The 18,595-nt window shown below is 38.5% G+C and overlaps 1 pseudogene; it reads right to left on the reverse strand.

The window, feature by feature from the left end:
* Nucleotides 1-407: 407 nt before the first annotated feature.
* LOC147000363 (serine/arginine-rich splicing factor 10 pseudogene) lies at nt 408-2,394 on the reverse strand (annotated as a pseudogene).
* Nucleotides 2,395-18,595: the final 16,201 nt, after the last annotated feature.

The following is an 18,595-nucleotide window of genomic DNA, read 5'->3' on the forward strand; positions in this document are numbered from 1 at the left end:
TAATGAATGTGGCTGCCCTTGCATTTGGAGCATATATATTCAGAATTGAGAGTTCCTCTTGAAGGATTTTACCTTTGATGAGTATGAAGTGTCCCTCCTTGTCTTTTTTGATAACTTTGGGTTGGAAGTCAATTTTATTTGATATTAGAATGGCTACTCCAGCTTGTTTCTTCAGGCCATTTGCTTGGAAAATTGTTTTCCAGCCTTTCACTCTGAGGTAGTGTCTGTCTTTTTCCCTGAGATGGGTTTCCTGTAAGCAGCAGAATGTTGGGTCCTGTTTGTGTAACCAGTCTGTTAGTCTATGTCTTTTTATTGGGGAATTGAGTCCATTGATATTAAGAGATATTAAGGAAAAGTAATTGTTGCCTCCTTTTATTTTTTTTATTTTTTTATTTTTTTTTGTGACACTATAAAGTTATTTATTAACTATACACATAATATGTCCCCTATAAAATGTACAAGTAGATCACTAAAAAGTCTTATCCGGTAAACACTTTCTTCAATACAGAATATACTAAGTCCATTGGGATAACAGCTGTCTGCCTCAAAATAATCTAATTATAGCACCCAGGGTATGCTTTAATGTAAAGTTAAATACTTGTTATTTTGGGGATTACCTATTTGCTTGACAGAGCCAAGAGTTAACAACTTAAATCTTACTCTAGTATATTAATCACTGCACAATAGATCAGCTTATCACAGGTTTTCTTCATTATTTGTAGTAATGGGATACAACAAATGCTAGATACTTTTAAATGGCAGACAACCATAAAATTACTTTTCTTTGATAGTATATTGGGTTTTATAATTACACTAGGATATGAGTGGTATAAAATATTACCATAATACACCTCAAGATAATGAGGTTATACTGTAATGATTCACTAGATTGTGCTCAGTAGGTTTTACTAAATAAGGAAATCTGTTCTCCTCTCCAATTATCCAGTATGTTTTGCCCACAGTAAGGGTTCAATAAATATCCGTTGAACATACTGTCTACACAGGAGTTGAGAAGAGATGGGCCCTCGTGGGTGGATATCAAGTATAAGTGGAATTAGCCTGGGAAGGAGTGGTTAGATGTAAACTGTATGTAGTATACAAGTAAATAAACTCAGATGCCAACAAAACAAACAGTTAAGCAGAAAATACTGGCACTGGGATAAACAAAGGCAAGACTTGCCAACATTGGCATTAAGTGGAACTGACTTTTAAGAGACAACTAGGAAAAACTTTATATTGGACCATACCTTTACCATCCAATTTAATTTGAGACAGACCAAGAGAGGCACTGTTAGAGACTATGGCTGTCTTCCTTGATGTTCAGACATCCTAGTTTCCAGTAACTTATCATGGATCGGCTACCCATGAGTCAATATAAACCTGTTCATATTTAGGGATTAGTTTCCACAAGTACAAAGTTGAATTTCCTTTTATTTGTCCTAAAATGCTTACTTTCAAACTTGAAGAGACTTCAATTATTCCATGTAGTTTTCGATAATTCTTTTATCTTTTCAGACCAGAGTCAAAATATTCGTACAGTATTCATACTGCAGCACCTTCCACCCACCCTTTGGTCGCTTGAACTGCCCTTCTTTGGTTCTTTTTTCCGCTTTCAGATCTTTCTTGAAGTGTAGTAAGCAGAACTGTACTGGGTATTCCAGCTGCAGTTTGGTCTATCATTGTCGGAATGGCTTCGGCTACGCCATGGTCTTCCAGTCGGTCTATTTCTAGGACTGTAAGATCTCCTATAGTTATAATCAAAGGAGCGACTCCGCGATCTTCTCCTTTCATAACTCCGGCTTCGAGAGCGTCTACATCGGTCATAATCGTCATAGCGTGAAGAGCTGTACACATTCCTCCCTTCCTTGGCTTTCATTTGATTTGGTGTCTTCCGATCCCCCTGTGCGAACTGGATTTCAATCTGACGCCCACAAATCCATTTTCTGACCAAATTATGTAAAGCATCTTCAGCATCACGAACATCCTCAAATTGAACATATGAAAATCCTCTTGGGCGCCGAGTGTAGAAATCAAGTGGGACATAAACATCTACTATTGGACCATAACGACCAAATTCCCGACGTAAATCTTCAGACCTGGTGTCGTCCGCCACGTTCCTGACGAACAGAGACGTGTTAGGGGGGCGCAGGTATCGAGACATGGCGGCGGCGGGACTCTGGGCCGGCGGCGCTAACGGGCTCGGGCAAACCATCCGCAGCTCCGGCGGCGGCTCACATCCACTCACACCACACTCGCACAGACCCAGAGGGCTCCGCTATGGCAACTGCCGCCTCCTTTTATTTTTGTTGTTAGAGTTGGCATTCTGTTCTTGTGGCTGTCTTCTTTTTTGTTTGTTGAGGGATTACTTCCTTGCTTTTTCTAGGGCGTGATTTCCTTCCTTGTATTGGTTTTTTTCTGTTATTATCCTTTGAAGGGCTGGATTCGTGGAAAGATAATGTGTGAATTTGGTTTTGTCGTGGAATACTTTGGTTTCTCCATCTATGGTAATTGAGAGTTTGGCCGGGTATAGTAGCCTGGGCTGGCAATTGTGTTCTCTTAGTGTCTGTATAACATCTGTCCAGGTTCTTCTGACTTTCATAGTCTCTGGTGAAAAGTCTGGTGTAATTCTGATAGGCTTGCCTTTATAAGTTACTTGACCTTTCTACTTTACTGCTTTTAATATTCTATCTTCATTTAGTGCATTTGTTTTTCTGATTATTATATGTTGGTATCATTATTATTATATTTTTGTTCCAGTCTATTTGGAGTTCTGTAGGCTTCTTGTATGTTCATGGGCATGTCTTTCTTTTGGTTTGGGAAGTTTTCTTCTATAATTTTGTTGAAGATATTTGCTGGCCCTTTAAGTTGAAAATCTTCATTCTCATCAACTCCTCTTATCCGTAGGTTTGGTCTTCTCATTTTGTACTGGATTTCCTGGATGTTTAGAGTTAGGATCCTTTTGTGTTTTGCATTTTCTTTGATTGTTGTGCCGATGTTCTCTATGGAATCTTCTGCACCTGAGATTCTCTCTTCCATCTCTTGTATTCTGTTGCTGATGCTCGCATCTATGGTTCCAGATTTCTTTCCTAGGGTTTCTATCTCCAGTGTTGCCTCACTTAGAGTTTTCTTTATTGTGTCTACTTCCCTTTTTAGTTCTAGTATGGTTTTGTTCATTTCCATCACCTGTTTGTATGTGTTTTTCTGTTTTTCTTTAAGGACTTGTAACTCTTTAGCAGTGTTCTCCTGTATTTCTTTAAGTGAGTTATTAAAGTCCTTCTTGATGTCCTCTACCATCGTCAGGAGATATGCTTTTACATCCAGGTCTAGCTTTTTGGGTGTGTTTGGGTGCCCAGGACTGGCTGAGGGGGGAGTGCTGGGTTCTGATGATGGTGAGTGGTCTTGGTTTCTGTTAGTAAGATTCTTACGTTTGCCTTTCGCCATCTGATAATCTCTGGAGTTAGTTGTTATAGTTTTCTGTGGTTATAGCTTGTTCCTCTCGTGATTCTGTTAGCCTCTATCAGCAGATCTGGGAGACTAGATCTCTCCTGAGTTTTAGTAGTTAGAGCACTCTCTGCAGGCTAGCTCTCCTATTGCAGGAAAGGTGCACAGATATCTGGCATTCGGACCTGCCTCCTGGCAGAAGATGAAGACCCAAAACAAGGCCTGTCCCAGAAGCTATTAGCTTCTGTAGTCTATACTCTCACTGGTGCAGACTAGTCTAGGCAGGATCCAGGATCAAAGGTGGCTCCCCCAGGTGCTCTCACAAAGCCCTCCCAGGCGGGGCAGACACCTCTCCTCTGGCAGGGAAGGCTACTGGATGTCTGGAGCCTGAAACGGGGTCTGCCTCAGAAGCTGTGTGGCTTCTGCCTGTCCCAGAAGCTGTTAGCTTCTGTGGTCCACACTCTTACCTGTGCAGACTAGTCTCGTTGGGATCCGGGAACTGTCAGTTTGTCTTTATGGGTCACCCCACACACAGGAGCAAAAGCTTTTCTACCCATGTCTTCTAATTTCTTCTTCTTCCAATCTATGCTTCTACCAGATTTCTAGGAGTCAAGGTCATCCTCATATATCCCACTTTCATTGTCAACTGAATCAGGGTTCCACAAGGCCACCTTCCTAGTCAAGGATCCATTATGAAGATTCAAAGAACCAAGAGAAGCAATCTTCTTAACTTTGCTAATGGTATAAAAGAAAGACTGGACACATCCTCTCTTTCTCTTTTTCCCACAGAGTTTCATTCTTTCAGCAATACTATACAAAGCATCATGCATCAAGGAAAACCATGAGGTATACACAATCTATGTTGGGTGTCAGGTAGTGGTGTAGTGGCATATGTGTGGCTGGATTTCCATATTTAGTATACACAGAGTGGGGTAGAGGGAGAGAAAGAGAGGTATTTGGTCCCCCTTCTAAGAAGAAACAAAGTATCCATACTTTGGTGCTCCTTCTTCTTGAGTTTCATGAGTTTTACAAATTGTATCTTGGGTATTCTAAGTTCCTGCGCTAATATCCACTAGAGAAGGGGGGGGAGTCCAGGGCTCCAATTAATCAAAAGCAACACTGAACATGAGGCACACTGATGGCAGGGGCTATCAGATGAGCATATAAAACTTAGGTTTGAAAATATATTCTTTTCTTTTCTTATTTGTTTTTATTAGATATTTTCTTCATTTACATTTCAAATGCTATACCTGTACCTAGTTTCTTCTCTGAAAATCCCATATACCCTCCCCCTTCTCCCCAACCCACCCACTACCACTTCCTGGCCCTGGCATTCCCCTATACTGGGGCATAGACTCCTCACAAGACCAAGGGCCTTGCCTCACATTTGCAGCTAGAGCCACAAGTCCCACCATTATCACTGAGTAGAGTGTTATTCAGTTTCTATGTGTATGTTGGCTTTCTATTATTTATGTTGTTATTGAAGATCAGCCTTAGTCAATGGTGATCTGATAGGATGCATGGGATAATTTCAATATTTTTGCATCTGTTGAGGCCTGTTTTGTGATCAATTATATGGTCAATTTTGGAGAGGGTACTTGAGGTGCTGACAAAAAAGTATATCCTTTTGTTTTAGGATAAAATGTTCTATAGATATTTGTTAAATCCACTTGTTTCATAACTTCTGTTAGTTTCACTGTGTCCCTGTTTTGTTTCTGTTTCCACAATCTGTCCATTGATGAGAGTGGGGTGTTGAAGTCTCCCACTATTATTGTGTGTGGTACAGTGTATGCTTTGAGCTTTATTAAAGTTTCTTTAATGAATGCGGATACCCTTGCATTTGGAGCATAGATGTTCAGAATTGAAAGTTCATCTTGGTATATTTTACCTTTGATGAGTATGAAGTGCCCCTCCTTGTCTTTTTTGATAACTTTGGGTTGGAAGTCGATTTTATTCTATATTAAAATGGCTACTCCAGCTTGTTGCTTCAGACCATTTGTTTGGAAATTTGTTTTCCAGCCTTTTACTCTGAGGTAGTGTCTGTCTTTTTCCCTGTAGTGGGTTTCCTGTATGCAGCAAAATGTTGGGTCCTGTTTATGTAGCCAGTCTGTTAGTCTATGTCTTTTTAATGGTGAATTGAGTTCATTAATATTAAGAGATATTAAGGAAAAGTAATTGTTGCTTCCTGTTATTTTTGTTGGTAGAGTTGGGATTCTGTTCTTCTTTTAGGTTTGTTGAAGGATTATTTTCTTGCTTTTTCTAGGGCATAGTTTCCCTCCTTGTGTTGGAGTTTTCCCTTTATTATCCGTTGAATGGCTGGACTTATGGAAAGATATTGTGTGAATTTGGTTTTTTCATGGAATACAAGACATTCTTTTCTAACATGAATCAACATAGAGACTATTTCAATTGTCATATTATGCAAAATGAAGAAGTTATTGCTACAATGACAGAATCAGATTATCTTTATCATTTTATGCAATATACATACAATTAAAGATTAATAATACTGAGCGAGCAAAGTAAACAATTTCTTTTACAGAGTCCTGGATTGAAAATCAGGTGATTTTGCATCAAAATCAAATTATTTCTTCTAGAAGGAATGAACTAGTTTTACTGGTGAGGACTTAAGTGTTAAGGTAAATTTTGATACTGAGTTAAATTATTGGACAACTCATAGGCATATTTGGAACAACTCAGTATGCAATTTTTCAAGTTGAAATTTGGTTAAATTTAAATATAAATGAAGTGTTTATAAAGAAATTTTAATGTCTAAATGAAGGTGGCGTTTTAAACTATTTGTTTTCTTTTTATTGTGTGCACATGTGTATCTTTGTAGAGATATACGTGCATGAGTTCAGTTGCCCATGGAAGAGAAGGGCAAACCAGATTCCCTGGAGCTAGAGTTTCAGGAGGTTGTGAGCCATCTGATATGGGTCCTGGGAACCAAACTTGGGTCTTTGACGAAAACAGTCAGCATCATGCAGTTCTGAGCTGTCTCTCTAGCCCCGTGAAAATGTATGTGAATCCGAAACACATACCAATATTTTAAAACTCTAAGAAAAAAAATAAAACACAACACTGATAATTTTATCTTATTGGCATATTGTGGTGGTTTGAATACGTTGGCCCAGAGAGTGGCACTATTAGGACCTGTGGCTTTGTTGGAGGAAGTGTGTCATTATGGGTATAACCTTTAAGACCCTCCTCCTAGCTTCCTGGAAGTCAGTCTTCTGTTTGCCTTTGGATGAAGATGTAGAACTCTCAGCTCCTCCAGCCCTACATCTGCCTGGATGTTGCCATGCTCCCACCTTGATGATAATAGACTGAACTTCTAAATTGTTAAGCCAATTCTAGTTAAATGGTGTCCTTTATAATCATTGCCTTGGTCATGGTGCCTGTTCCTAGTAGTAAATCCCTAACAAGACACATGTTAAAATGATATTGCTTTCAATATATTGAGTTTAATAAATATGTTGTTTAAATGGTTTTCAATATTTTATTTTCATTTTTCATTGTGGCTGCTAATTTTTTTCAGTTACACATGGAGACTACCACTTGAGGTAATAGCTAAGCTAAAGAAAAAAGCACACTGAGCCTAAAATGTACATAGGAGTGGGTAATACTAAAAATACTACATATTAAGTCCTCAAAAATATACAACTTTGAAAGTTTGTATAGAAAAGGAAGAAATAATAAGGAATAATTAGTTAGATGTCAAACCCAAAGGCAGTTTCAAAAAACTAGGATAAACATGTGAAGATTGGCCACTAAGAAAAGAGTAAATAGCAGAACATAGGAAGGAGCACTGAACTCCAGCTGCAGGTGACATCAGTGAGACAAATTTACCTGGTAGCTAAGAAACTGGACATTTTCTGATGGAAAAAATAGGTTCCTTACACAGCTGACAGGAGAAAAAAAACAAACAAACAGAACATCGAATTTTCTTGTATTTTAAGAGAAATTGAATCATGATTAATGCCATTTACAAATGGATGTTTTGTTCTGTAATTCTTTGAAGTGATTTTAGTCAATTTTGAAGGAAAACTATTGTCCTGACATTTTGAAAATTCTACAAAGCTTAACAAAAATTGTTAAACACTTCCCACCTTAAAGCACAAGGCTAGTATAACAGACATAAAGGAAAAGTAAGCAACGTTAGGATGAAATGGGCAACATGTTCTTTATGAAACAAAGCATGAATAGGTATGATACTAACATGCTAAGTACAGCGATATTATATATTTTTTAAAAAAAATAATTGATTATGGGCCTGTGAGATGGTTCGGGGAGTTAGGGAGCTTGCCACCAAGTCTGACAAACTGAGTTTGATTGATGGAACCCATGTGGCAAAAGAGAATCAACTACTACAAGTTGTCCTTTGACCTCCACAGAGATGTTCTGTTGCCCCTTCCTGGTACACACGTACATATACATATAATAAACATAAAAGTACCTCATGAACATGTTAGACTTCTTGCAGTCAAACATAAGAAATTTTAGAAGTAATCACCAACATAAAATATATAATATTTAAAAGTTAGAAGGAACTGGGAGGGATTGGAGGACGGGGAAATTATATTATCAAAATAGTGTATGAGAAATATAAATAAAAATTTAGATTTAAGACATCATGTGGCAGTCTTAAAAGCTACAGAGAAAAAACTTACTTTACATTAATTTGCTTAACCACAAACACATAATTAAGAAGAAAGGAGAACTCTCTCATTGTACTAAATACCTGCTTTAAGTAGATATTTTTAAATCATAGTTAGTAATCCAATCTGTGAAAACTAGGAGAGCTATCATTTTTTTATTTCCAATACACTTGTACTCTATGCATATACACTGTCACACACAGAAAGTTAAAACAGAATAAGAAAAAAAATGTTGTGGGAACTGTTGAGAGAGAAAGAGAGATGCAGAGACAGAGACAGAAAGACTATAAAGGATCAACAAAGGTTTAAGGAGGAGAGAGAGGGTGTGTCTTGTGGATATGGGGGAAAGAGGGACTCCATGCAAACAGAAAAGAAAGTGCAAGACTCCTGAGTTCTGAACATATGCCCCATAATACAGTCAGAACATCATGAGCAAGGATTCGAGGATCAGGAGTGTGCCTCCAAGAATTCGCAAAAAGTGAGATTATTATTCTTGTAAAATGTGAAAAGACTAGCTCTTCCTCCAGTGTGCTGCAGAATCACTGAATGGGTGACCTGATTTGAATTCCTAATAGTCTCTGCTTGCTGCAGTTAAAACCCAAGACTCCAGCTGTGAGAGCATAGGAGCAGGAACCCCAGTGAGAAGCTTGTTTCCCTCCCACTCCTGCAAACCCAGTGGCCTCTTATCCCTTCATTATAATTTCTGCGCTTAGATGTGGCATGCAATTGAGGACTGAGCCTGGGAAAGCCAAGAAATAAAATATCAACTGATGTGTCTGAAGACAGTGACTGTGTACTCATATACATAAAATAAATAAATAGATTTTTTATTGTGTATTTTCCTCATTTACATTTCCAATGCTATCCCAAAAGTCCCCCATACCCTCCCCCCCCAACCCCCTACCCACCCACTCCCACTTCTTAGCCCTGGTGTTCCCCTGTACTGAGACATATAAAGTTTGCATGACCAATGGGCCTCTCTTTCCACTGATGGCCAACTAGGCCATCTTCTGATACATATGCAGCTAGACACAGGAGCTTGGGGGAGGGGTGGTACTGGTTAGTTCATATTGTTGTTCCACCTATAGGGTTCAGATCCCATTAGCTCTTTGGATACTTTCTCTAGCTCCTCCATTGGGGGCCCTGTAATAGATCTTTTTGAAATAGTTGGAAATGTCCTCTAGAAAGTTATGTATTAAAAGAATATGTCTCGAACTATTGGTAGTATCTTGACAGACTATGAAACTCTAGGAGGTGTGAGCTACATCCATGTCCATTGGCTTGTCTTTAGGGTTACATCTTTTCTTTCCCCTTTTCTATCTCTGCCCCTTTTCTTTCCCCTTTTCTGTCTCTGCCTGCTCTCTTCTTGCCATAAAATAGACAACTCTGTCTTACCACATGGTTCATCATGATGCATCATAGCCCTAAAACAACACAGTCGGTTGACTATGGATCAAAACTTTAGAAGCAGTGAGCTGAAATACATTCTTTCTCAATTAATTTTTTTTTCTATCATTTGCTCATCAATGAAACTGTGATTAACACAGAGGTAAGGGCAACAATGGCATGTGTGTAGCTTTTTAACATTAGCACAGTTCTCTAACATCTACAAACCAGGAGGGAAGACAGGGCTTCTAGGAAGCAATAGAAAAATAGTATATGTGAAGAACTGTTTTCATTTAGCTCATAGGTCAGGGATCACAGAGGCAGTATGGTGATTCATGGTGTGAGCTACCCAGAGCTTGAGTCCTGGCCTTTCAAAGAAAAATGCTAACACACCTATGTCTTAGACAGGTGGTCATCTAAAGAGATGACATACATAAAAACTTGCTTGGTATGAATCAAATTTGATAGAAGTCTCTTTACACTATTATGAATTATGTCCATACTATTTGGTCACCTTGATATTCTTTCTGTGCCATGAACCTATTCTTATTAGATTCTGGGTGTTGAAGGTAGTAATAGTAATTATGAAAATGTTTATGAAAATGTTGGTCTTCAGAGTGACTTTAAGTGTTTCCAATATGCACACAAAGTATCTGGAATACAATACATGCCCAACTAATGGCACTTATTACAAACAAGTCTATTGCTAAGCCCTTAAATACACTGGAGTCATAAAATCCAACAGAGTGTGTCCAAGCTGTATTTACCAGTGTCAGTACCCCTCTTCCACTCCATAGAAAAGTAGAATAAAAGTACAGGTAGGTAGGTGTGTCTCACAACAAATGCTTATTCATTTTAAGCCATTAGCACAGCAGCGTAGCTCTTCCAACAGCCATCAGTATGCAATGCTTATAATGCCAGAGACTCACTACAGATGTTCCTTGTGTTCATCAGTGCAAGGTGCCTGAAAATGGAGTTTTAATGCCTTATAGAATTTAGCCTCAGGGAATCAGAAATTGTCTGGACCTGGTTCCCTGAAAGCACTATTGCATTCAAATAGACTCCCTGTTCTGCACTGCCTCAGAGTTCAATTAAATGAATCTTTTAAAAAGTTCATTGTACACAGGAGAGTGATGACACCCTGAAGTCACCTTCCACTTAGGTGCGTACTGTACTCTTATTAGCCCATCTTATCAACCCTAGAAAACCTGCTGCAATCATAAAAACTTCAGCAATCAAGTTCTGGAATGTAACCCGCAGGGTCATTATCTGGTTGAGGGTTAATTTAATGCAATGTGTATGGAAAAAACAGAAAGAACTTCAGATCAGAAACTAGGAACAAATATTCTAGTTATGGCTGAGTTATATTAACTCAATTCTGTGCTGATGGCTTTTCTTCAAGACTACAAATGCCAACTCAGAACCTAGGTTTCTACTTCTGTCCAATGAAAGACTTCCAGAGTCGGTCCAAATTTCAGACTCCCAGAGATGACCACTAGGCTTTAGTGACTATTTTAGTAACTATGTTGAGTGAAGAGCATGGTGTTTAAAAGTTAGAAATCCTTTCATTCATTCATTCATTCATTCATCCACTCATTCACTTATTCACTTATTTATTCTTGGTTTTGCTTGCAATATTTCTACCCTTCAAACACATATATTTAAAATTGAAATGCCAGGGCAAATGCAAAGTAGGCAGGGGCTTAATGAAAGATGTTTAGATACTAGGCCACTCCATCATGAACTGATAATTGGGGCTAGAAAAGGGATTGTGTTTGTAAGACCAGTCTCTTGTGATTGCTCTGGCTCTCTGCCATAAGAAAAGACATCAAGAAGACCTTTGCCAACTGCCACCACCTTAGTTCAGAACTGAGAGAAATAATCTTCTGTTGGTTATGAATCCCTCAGTCTGTGATATTGTTATAGTAGTATAAAACAGACCAATACTCACATGCCCGTGGTACATATCTTCTTCAGCTATTTTTATAATCATATGAATATATGTATTTGTGTATATACATATATATCAAAATTTGTCAGAGACATTTATCTTTCAAGATACTTATTCCTTCCCCCAGAAAGTCCTAACATACACACACACACACACACACACACACACACAAAACACAGAGAGAGAGAGAGAGAAAGGGGGTGAGGGAGAGGGAGAGAGAGAGAGTTTTTATTCCTTAAAGAAAGTTATTCTCTTCTAGCACAGTGAACTCTGTTTTATAAAGGTTACTCAGTAAGTCTGTGTAACATGTTCACCTGGAATGAGTCACTCTCTTTGTCTCTCTCTGTCTCTCTATCTCTTTCATGTGTGGCTGTGTGTGTGTGTTCCTTGATGTGTATATGCATTTGTGTATTGTGGTATATACACACATGTGGGGTGAGGTGAGGAGACAGAGGAGAGTATAGGGTATACTTCTTTATATATCTTGCCTTATTCCTTTGAGATAGTGTCTCTCCCTGACTTGAAGGTTTTTTTCAAGCTGAACTGACAGCTAGATATCCCCAAAGACCATCTTCTCTCCACCCACTTCCATTCTAGAGTTACCACTTAGCACAGAATCATATCTGGCCTGCTACATTTGTACAGGGATCTGAACCCAGGTCCTCATGCTTGTGAGGCAATCATTACCCTTTAAGCCAGTGGGTTTCAACCTGTGGTTGCAACCCCATTGAGGATGATCAAATGACCCTTTCACAAGGGTTGCATATCAGACATCTTACATATCAGATATTTACATTATGATCCATGCCAGCAGCAAGATTATAGTTATGAAGTAGCAACAAAAATTTTATGGTTGGGAGTCACCACAACATGAGGACCTGTATTGAAGGGTCACAATATTAAGAAGGTTGAGAACCAATGCCATAAGCCATCTTTCCAGTCCCCCACCTATAGATTCTTTATGAAAGGAGTCTACATTACCACCTTAATATGCATTCCAAAGTGCCATAATATGTTGGAAAGGAGAGTATGGTAAGAAATTATTTAGGTCAGAAATAAATAAAGAGATAAACAAAAATATCATGGGCTATCTAGTAAATGGTATAATCCAATTGCCAATCAACTTGACTCTTCATTATTGATCAACGACAACCTATCTCCTAAGCTTTTAGATGAGTATAGTTTCTAAAAGATTATTGGGAAATATTGGGACACCAATCTCCCTTTACAGGTAAAGAGGCCCAGCATGGTGTCTTCACTTCTTCAAATCTACCAAATTGTATCCATTTCTTTTCTACCTATGGTAAAGGGAATTCAAAGGTAGTGATTCAAAGAATCCAAAGAATGATGATCCATATTTTTATGATGTTTTACTACCAACTGAATGTCACCTCCCACAGACTGAGTCTATTTAACCACACAGTGGAAACGAATTAGCCAAAGAGTCAAAACAGCAAATGACCTTCTCTCTAGGAGGGTGAGCTGACTGAATGATGGACCAACTCCTCAAAGAAGAGCCTTGTCAGGAGACTGATTTAGGGCTGAGAAGGAGACAGGTATTCTCAGTCTGATGGGAACGATATCATAGGTGAGGATTTGTAGCCAAATGACACATATCCGATCACAATCACCTAGTCACAAGGTGTATTTCAGGTGTAAATCTCTGGAACTCGGATCAGTTCCTCCTAAGGCTGTCTTGTCACTGATGGCTTCTGGCATATTGCTAGGTATAAATGTCACAGGACTTCTTGATTGTCATAAAACTCACAGTAGAAGTAAAAAAAATGTATATGTTACTGTGGCAAGAAGGGTCACCTGAGATTGACTAGGGGGTCAGACATAAGATATAATCTTAATGCGCAACTTCATAAACACCAAGTCTCATGCAATTAAAATTTCTGTCCGGAGCCAACAAAATGGTTCAGCAGGTAAAGATGCTTTGCCTCGACAGCCTGGTGACCTGGGTTCAGTGCCCAGAACTCCTGTAGAAGTAGAAGATGAGAACTGGCCCCACAGTAATCCAAAGCTTCACACACAGGCTGTGGCATATGCACAGCCTCCACACTCATTCGGACAATATCCTTTCTCTTCCTCTGATGAACACTCACAAACTCCTGACAATTTTTTTTTGAAGATTGCAATGGATACTATTTGTCAATGATGGAGTGAACTCTTAAGTTGTTTGAAGGACTTTTTTTCTTTTTAAATATTTTTTATTAGGTATTTTCCTCGTTTATATTTCCAGTGCTATCCCAAAAGTCCCCCATAACCTCCCCCCTACCCCCCTATCCACCCACTCCCACTTTTTGGCCCTCGCGTTCCCCTGTACTGAGGCAGATAAAAGATTGCACTACCAATGGGCCTCTCTTTTCATAGATGGCCGACTAGGCCATCTTTTGATACATATGCAGCTAGAGACAAGAGCTCCGGGGTACTGGTTAGTTCATAATGTTGTTCCACCTATAGGGTTGCAGATCCCTTTAGCTCCTTGGGTAATTTCTCTAGCTCCTCCATTGGGAGCCCTGTGATCCATCCAATAGCTGTGAGCATCCACTTCTGTGTTTGCTAGGCCCCGGCATAGCCTCACAAGAGACTATGTGCTATATCAGGGTCCCTTCAGCACAATCTTGCTAGTGTATGCAATGGTGTCAGCATTTGGAGGCTGATTATGGGATGAATCCCTGGATATGGCAGTCTCTAGATGGTCCATCCATTTGTCTCTGCTCTAAACCTTGTCTCTGTAACTCCTTCCGTGGGTGTTTTGTTCCCAATTCTAAGAAGGGGCAAAGTGTCCACACTTTGGTCTTCATTCTTCTTGAGTTTCATGTGATTCGTAAATTGTATCTTGTATCTTGGGTATTCTAAGTTTCTGGGCTATTATCCACTTATCAGTGAGTACATATCATTTGAGTTCTTTTGTGATTGGGTTACCTTACTCAGGATGATGCCCTCCAGGTCCATCCATTTGCCTAGGAATTTCATAAATTCATTCTTTTTAATAGCTGAGTAGAACTCCATTGTGTCTATGTAACACATTTTTTTTTTATCTTCTGTTGAGGGGCATCTGGGTTCTCTCCAGCTTCTGGCTATTATAAATAGGACTGCTATAAACATAGTGGAGCATGTGTCTTTCTTACTAGTTGGAACATCTTCTGGATATATGCCTAAGAGAGGTATTGCGGAATCCTCCAGTAGTATTATGTCCAATTTTCTGAGGAACCGCCAGACTGATTTCCAGAGTGGTTGTACAAGCTTGCAATTTCACCAACAATGGAGGAGTGTTCCTCTTTCTCCACATCATCACCAGCATCTGCTGTCTGCTGTCTGTTTAGCTCTGAGCCCCATTTTTTGACGGGGTTATTTGATTTTCTGGAGTCCACCTTCTTGAGTTCTTTATATATGTTGGATATTAGTCCCTTATCTGATTTATGATAGGTAAAGATCCTTTCCCAATCTGTTGGTAGCATTTTTGTCTTATTGACAGTGTATTTTGACTTACAGAAGCTTTGCAGTTTCATGAGGTCTCATTTGTCAATTCTCGATCTTACAGCACAAGTCATTGTTGTTCTATTCAAGAATTTTTCCCCTGTGCCCATATCTTCAAAGCTTTTCCCCCACTTTCTCCTCTATAAGTTTCACTGTCTCTGGTTTTATGTGGAGTTCCTTGATCCACTTAGATTTGACCTTAGTACAAGGAGATAGGAATGGATCAATTCCCATTCTTCTACATGATAACCACCAGTTGTGCCAGCACCATTTGTTGAAAATGCTGTCTTTTTTTCCACTGGATGGGTTTAGCTCCCTTGTCAAAGATCAAGTGACCATAGGTGTGTGGGTTCATTTCTGGGTCTTCAATTCTATTCCATTGGTCTACTTGTCTGTGGCTATACCAGTACCATGCAGTTTTTATCACAATTGCTCTGTAGTACAGCTTTAGGTCAGGCATGGTGATTCCACCAGAGGTTCTTTTATCCTTGAGAAGAGTTTTTGCTATCCTAGGTTTTTGTTATTCCAGATGAATTTGCAGATTGCTCTTTCTAATTCGTTGAAGAGTTGAGTTGGAATTTTCATGGGGATTGCATTGAATCTGTAGATTGCTTTTGGCAAGATAGCCATTTTTACAATGTTGATCCTGCCAATCCATGAGCATGGAAGATCTTTCCATCTTCTGAGATCTTCTTTAATTTATTTCTTTAGAGACTTGAAGTTCTTATCATACAGATATTTCACTTCCGAGGGTAGAGTCACACCAAGGTATTTTATAATATTTGTGACTATTGAGAAGGGTGTTGTTTCCCTAATTTCATTCTCAGTTTGTTTATCCTTTGTGTAGAGAAAGGCCATTGACTTGTTTGAGTTAATTTTATATCCAGCTACTTCACTGAAGCTGTTTATCAGGTTAAGGGGTTCTCTGGTTGAATTTTTAGGTTCACTTATATATACTATCATATCATCTGCAAAAAGTGATATTTGACTTCTTCCTTTCCAATTTGTATGCCCTGATCTCCTTTTGCTGTTGAATTGCTCTGGCTTGTACTTCAAGTACAATGTTGAATACATAGGGAGAAAGTGGGCAGCCTTGTCTAGTCCCTGATTTTAGTGGGATTGCTTCCAGCTTCTCACCATTTACTTTGATGTTGGCTACTGGTTTGCTGTAGATTGCTTTTATCATGGTTAGGTATGAGCCTTGAATTCCTGATCTTTCCAAGACTTTTATCATGAATGGGTGTTGGATTTTGTCAAATGCTTTCTCTGCATCTAAGGAGATGATCATATGTTTTTTGTCTTTGAGTTTGTTTATATAATGGATTACATTGATGGATTTCCGTATATTAAACCATCCCTGCATCCCTGGAATAAAACCTACTTGGTCAGGATGGATGATTGTTTTAATATGTTCTTGGATTCGGTTACTGAGAATTTTATTGAGTATTTTTGCATCGATATTCCTAAGGGAAATTGGTCTGAAGTTCTCCATCTTTGTTGGGTCTTTCTGTGGTTTAGGTATCCGAGTAATTGTGGCTTCATCGAATGAGTTGGGTAGAGCACCTTCTACTTCTAATTTGTGGAATAGCTTGTGAAGAACTGGAATTTGAAGGTCTGATAGAACTCTGCACTAAACTCATCTGGTCCTGGGATTTTTTTGGTTGGGAGACTATTAATTGCTACTTCTATTTCTTTAGGGGATATGCGACTGTGTGTTTGAAGGTTTTAAACATACTTTTTTATGGCACTTGTCTAACATGGGATTAATAGCCCATGACACATTAGCTGGCATGTACTGAGTAAATGTTGCTTGGCTTTCATACCATATAGATTTTTTTTTGTTCTTTTCCTGGTTAAATGTGAATCCAGAAAGAAAAAAAACAAAGGTCATGAAGCACCAAAACAAGGTCACCTTTCTTACACAATTTTCCTGGGAAGCTTTCAATGTTTCATTTGTGAGCTAAAGTTTCAGTATTGTCTTTTGGTGGGATTTGTTTGACTTCTGTTGCTTTCATCATAGCTATAGGGTCATAGAAATAGATGTAAAAGACCCCAAAGACCACTGAGGCCTACCCAGGGCAAGATTAGAAGGCAAGCCAGCTGGGCAGCTGACCCAAGCAAAAATTAATAAATATCATTAAAACATCATTGGAGAAAAAATTAAATGGAAGACCCATAATTTCAAGGAGTACTCTCAGACAGAAAATGAAGTTGGGAAATTTCCTTAGAGCTACTTTGGATGGAATTTGAATTCCAAGAAACCTGAAGAGACACATCACAGAGCATAGTGAAATATAGGTTCATATTTAACCACATGTGCTCTTACTGCTTTGACCAGAGCTGACCACAGAGAGACTGAGTAGAAGCTACCAAAGAACTCCTTCTTCTCTTTGCCTCCCACTATATAAATAGCAAATCACTTGTTGAAGGGTAGTATTTTCAAAAGATTTTCAATTGTTGGTCTACCTGTGAGATGTGTGTTCTCAGGGAAATATTCATCAGACTAAAAGTCTCAATATATTAGTAACTGAATTGCTGAGTGAATTACTTCCTTGGGTGGCTCAGAAAGTTATAATAATGCGTCCTGGCTGCATGTGCAGATTCCCAAGACTCTCAGTAAATGCAATATTGAACAAAAAGGAACAGAACAGTGGGTTCTGACTGAGAAACAGATTGGTGACCTCAGAAACTCTAGTACTAAACTGTAAGTAAGCACTATGTGAAAATCTACATAGTGATAAGTGGTCCAAAGAGAGATGATAGACAGGGAATAGATAACTAATAGACAACACATATATGATAGATAGAAAGACAGATGGATAGACAGACAGAAAACTGGTAGAGAATGGCAAAAAAAAAAAAAAAAAAAAAAGATATCCTGAGAACCTAATTGTGACAGTACATCTTAAATAGCTAACGATGTCCTCCAACAATGAGCAGTGATTAATCTACATGAATTTAATGCAATCCATGGTGATTTCTGGATCATTTGTTCACCATATCCACAGGGTTGCTCACCAGAAGAAGAGATCAATCTAACTGGGGAATATTTTTGCAAAGCATTTTCAACTGTGTGGGCTTTTCTCCTACCCCTTGAAGATGATGAAACCCTAATTAGGTATATGATGAATTTTTTAATTCTTCTGATAATTGTTAATTCTATCCTAGACCCAGTTATTTCACTAGGGGGCAATAAATTCTCATCACATTGAATCAAAGAAATATCTTAGATGATTCAAGAGTTTGTCAAATTCTACAATGCTCTATCTTATTCACACCTCCCCCATTTTGTTTTCTAAGGGGTGTAGGGCAGCCTAAATGCAATTTAATTTTCTGATTGTTAAAATAATATTAACTTTTATCTTGTCACATTCATTTCTCTCCAGCTGTGTGGTTAAATGTTCTCTTTTTTGATTTAAGGGAATCTCATTTGAAAATTCTCAAATCCTCTGCAGAAGCAACAGAAAAACACATCAAAATCCACAAATAGATAAATATATTTTTATCCACCATTAGTATTAATATTTGTTCTTCTCTTTGAAAGTTTACCATTCAAAATATGCCATAATTGAGAAATTTTGATTCTTCAAGACTTTTAATCACCACATTTATTGATTCAATGATGAATCTATGTTTGACACTTGAATATGGTAGAGAATCCTAGAGTGTTCAG

This window comes from Mus caroli, unplaced genomic scaffold, assembly GCF_978045245.1.
Source record: "Mus caroli unplaced genomic scaffold, Mus_caroli_1 scaffold_18, whole genome shotgun sequence".
Taxonomy (NCBI): domain Eukaryota; kingdom Metazoa; phylum Chordata; class Mammalia; order Rodentia; family Muridae; genus Mus; species Mus caroli.